We start from the raw sequence: 4520 nt of genomic DNA, 5'->3' as shown, positions 1-4520 counted from the left end.
CTCCTTCCCATCTGTCTCTCTCTACATCTGACAAGGGGGTCTGTTAGGGAAAAACTAATTTTAGATGTTGCAGACACACTTTTAGAGTAACATGTCATAAACAATCATTCAAGCGAGTCATTAGATCGGCCAAAACAAATCGGGAGACAAAGGCTGTAGGTAGCAAAAAATAAATAAATTAGGGAGATCAATTTTTCTATTTTTAATGGTCAAAGGTCAACAGTTTGTTTCAAGAAACAATGGGGGTTATTTACGAAAGGCAAATCCACTTTGAACTGCAAGTGCAGTCGCTGTAAATCTGAGGGGAAGATCTGCTGATTTTATCATCCAATTATTTGCAAGCTAAACATTTTTTTTTTCCCTTGCATGTCCCCCTCGGATCTACAGCGACTGCACTTCCATGAACACTTGTAGTGCAAAGTGGATTTGCCTTTAGTAAATAACCCCCCTTGTCTCTTACAGTCTTGATCCCTTTGCCTGCCCACAATGCTGGGCTGGGAATACTCATTGGGTGGGGATCCCAGGGGTTCATCCATAGAGGGGAAGATGGTGAAACTGCTGGCATTCTCGAGGGACATTTTATGGGCCAGTACCCAATCATGCCCAATCATGCAGTGTTGTTTTCATTGGACCTATGATTGTGTGAGGTGCTTGCCCCCCCCCCCTGTAAAGGAGGAACTTCAAACTCTCCTAAGACCCCACTATTGCAGCCTCCAAGATGTGGCAACGTCGCTATCAACCACCTGTGTGCAAAGACCAAATAAGCTGCAAAGTAGTATCTGTATTAATCAGGGAGTGCCAAGCCTCTCTGCCCTGCAGGCAGCTCCTGGTGCACTTTAATCCCTATTGAAGGATGAGATGAGGGCCAAAAAAGGAAACAAATGTTTCCATTAACCTTTTGCAAATATGAATGGAAGACCCAGGTTGGCTCATGCTTCAAAAAGATCTGTAGAACCTTCATTTTTATTAGGTTTATTTCTCTTCCGTTCATGGACGAACACAGCAGCATATTGACCTTAGGGTATTATCCTCCTTTCTAGGAGATTGACTAGGCAGAAAAACAGCATGTTAAGTGTTAAACACTCCACACAGTACAGTACCTCCCAGGGGGCGGTTCCCCTGGGTACATCCCCCACACTCTGCTCTGCAGCCTCAGTTTTTTCTGCCTAGCAAAGGAGATGACATGGCTCCTCTGGGCCCATGTGCTCTGGGGATTTTTTTGCAATTTTCTTGCATTTCTTTTTTGGTTTTCCAGCATTTTTAGATCCTGAGATCTACAATCAACTGCCGACTGGGTGACAGGCTGGATCCTCGATCCTTGTAGTCCCCCCCCCCCCCCCCCAAGCTATACGCTCCAGGGCACACATATGTCCGGGCTCTATGTCCGTGTCACAGTGTGCAGGGTCGACAGCCATGCCGTATTTGCGCGGACATTTTGTTCTGTCCGGGATGCCTCCAGCCAGTGGTCGCAGGACGGGTAAAGTAGCAGTCCCCTTGCTTTGGCAGGGTGGTGCGGCTGGTGCAATCCTGGGGAGGTCGATTGGGGGTCCGCCCTGCTTTCCTCTCTCCCTTCCTCTCCCTCCTTCCCCACGTTCTGGGTGGCGGGGTCGGCCGTGGGATGCGGGGTCCGCCTGGGGGGCTCCATCCAGTGGCTGGGGGCTGTGTCTGCTTAGGGGGTGCTGTTTTGCTGCCGTGTGTGCGGGGGGGCCTGCCCGGGGGTCCCGAGTATTTTTACTGCTGTATGTGTTTTTTTTTATTACAATCGCGGTCGCCATTTTATTGGAGATTGGCGGACATTTTCTTGTAGCCCACATGCTCTTTTTGCATGTCGGCAGCCATTTTGGAATGGGTTTTTGCCTCTAGTGGCTGAAAAATCAGCGCAAACGGCTCCAGCACACTTCCTGAGGGACGGCACAGCACGGAGCAGTGCTCTGGGGCAGACAGCAGCAGTACTGGCCTGGTTGGGTGGTGAGTCCTCTGGGGGGTCCCCTGTTCTCTGCTGCGGCCGGGAGGGTGGCCTGTGGGTCTTGCCTTGCATTCCAAGGGTGGCAAAAGGGTGGGGGTCAGCATGGCATCCAAACCGGATGCTTCTCCCCAGACATGCCAGAGTTAACCCTTCGTGCCCCTGTACCTGCGGCCTCTGTGGATGCTATGACGGCAGTCCTAGAGGTGTTTGTTGCCAGGGTTGAAGCAGCGCGTGGCCAGAGGGGGGGTAAAAAGCGCCCTCTCCCCCCACCTTCTTCTGGGGATGCCTCTGACACGGAATTGGGTCCAGCTACTACTCCCGGCCCTGGTTTCCGAGGTGTCAGAGGATGCAGGCCTAGTCCACACGGACAATGAGGATGACTCTGCATCAGGGTCAGCGCATGATAGGGCGCTAGTGGGAGCTCTCATCACTGCGGTGCGGGATACTCAGAAAAATGGAGGATTCAGCGGAGACATCAGAGATGTCGGTCCCTTTTGGTTTCCGCAAGCCGGCCCGCACTACAAAAGTGTTTCCTTGTGTTCCTTGTCTGGAAAACTTTTTGTACAAGGAATAGGATCGGCCGCAAAAGGTTTTTTCTGTTCCAAAATGCTTTGCGGTCCGTTATCCTTTTGAGGAGGACTTCCTGAAAAAGTGAACCTCTCCTCCGTCAGTGGACCCCCTGTGTCCAGACTGAACAAAGCTACCACGTTGCCTGTGGAAGGGGCTCCCGCTTTCAAGGACCCCGCAGATAGGAGAGCTGAGGCTGTGGCCCGCTCCATGTTCATGGTGGTGGGGTCGGCGGTGAGACCGGTCTTGGCCGGGGCTCAAGTGTCAGACACTTGCTCAACGGGCAAAGTTGTTGCTTCAGGAGTTGGAGGAGCATCATGCCCCTCCAGACTGTGTGCCGCTGGCCGACCAGTTGGCGCAGGGCCTAAAATTTGTCTGAGAGTCAGCCCTGGATACGCTTCCCTGGCTCTCCAGGGTCTCAGCCTACGCGGTGGTGTTGCGCCGCCTTGTCTGGTTGAAGTGTTGGTCTGCGGACCAGTCTTCTAAGAAGGCCTTGGTGGACTTACCCTTTAAGGGTGAAAGGCTTTTTGGGGCTTCTCTAGATGACATCATAAAAGATGCCACGGGAGGTAAGAGCACTCTGCTCTCACAATCTGGTAAAGGTAAGGAGCCTCACCGTAGGCAGGGGCCCTCCTTTACCGCCCCCAAGCGTTTTTTTCATCCGCCCGGTGCTGCAGGTAAACGTTCCCAGGGTGCTAAGGCGCCCACTGAGGGGCAGAAGCACCCCTGGTTCCGCAAGCCCAACAAGCCTGCGGAAAAACCTGCTTCCGCATGAAGGTCTGCCCCCGCCCGTCTCTTGGATGGGGGGCCGGCTTCGCGAATTCGCGGCTCGGTGGATGTCTCTTCTTTCCGACCGGTGGGTTTGCGGAGTAGTTTCCTCGGGGTACAAGATAGAGTTTCTCTCTTGTCTGCCAAACAGATTTTTTCCTTCCAACCTCCAGCTTCCTCCGGGTCGTCAGGAGGCCCTGTTTGGGGCAGTTCAGGAACTGCTGGTCAGGGGGGTGATCGTGCCGGTTCCTTTACTGGAACGGTTTCAGGGGTTTTACTCCAATCTGTTTATAATCCCAAAGAAGGAAGGGGTCCCTCCAATCCTGGATCTCAAGGCCCTCAACTGTTTTGTCAGAGTGCAAAAGTTCAGGATGGAGTCGGTTCGCTCTGTAGTAGCGGCACTGCATCAAGGGGACTTCCTGGCGTCCTTGGATATCAAGGACGTGTACTTGCATATCCCCATATGCGCAAAGCACCAGAGATTTAAGCGCTTTGCGGTCGGGGAGGACCACTTTCAATTTGTGGCCCTCCGTTTCGGCCTGACTTCGGCGCCAAGGGTTTTCACCAAGGTGCTTACTCCGATTCTGGCCCTGCTGAGGCAGCGCGGGATCGCTATTGTAGGATACCTGGACGATCTTCTTCTGAGAGCTTCTTCAAGCTCAGAGTTAGAGGTGGATGTGTCTATCACATGCCAGACCCTCCGGAAATTTGGTTGGCTGCTAAATGTCGGTGTTGGTACCATCTCAGCACCTGGAATACCTGGGGTTGGTTCTGGATTCCTCGGAGGTGAGAGTTTTTCTTCCCACGGAGAAACTACAGACACTGCAAACTGCGGTGCGGCGGTTGGCGACCCAAAAGTGGTCGTCTCTTTACTTCTGCATGCGAGTTCTGGGTCTCATGGTGGCCTCCTTCGAGGCGGTTTCGTATGCTCAATTTCATACTCGTGTGTTGGAGAGAGAAATTCTGTCGCGTTGGGACAAGCACCCTTCGTTTCTGGATTACCAAGTCAGAGTGAGTCGCCTGGTCAGGTCCTCCCTAGTGTGGTGGCTGACGTCTCCGGTGCCGGGAAGTCATTCCTGCCGTGCCATTGGACGGTGGTCACGACGGAAACCAGCCTCTCCGGTTGGGGGGGGGGATCTGGGGTGTTCAGTCAGCCCAGGGGCGCTGGACTCGGGAAGAATTCCGCCTGCCAATCAATGTCCTGGAACTCCGGCCGATC

The sequence above is a fragment of the Rana temporaria genome, chromosome 8 (genome assembly GCF_905171775.1).
Source record: "Rana temporaria chromosome 8, aRanTem1.1, whole genome shotgun sequence".
NCBI classification, from domain to species: Eukaryota; Metazoa; Chordata; class Amphibia; order Anura; family Ranidae; genus Rana; species Rana temporaria.
The sequence above is the reverse complement of the archived record's forward strand: the minus strand, read 5'-3'. Positions refer to the sequence as shown.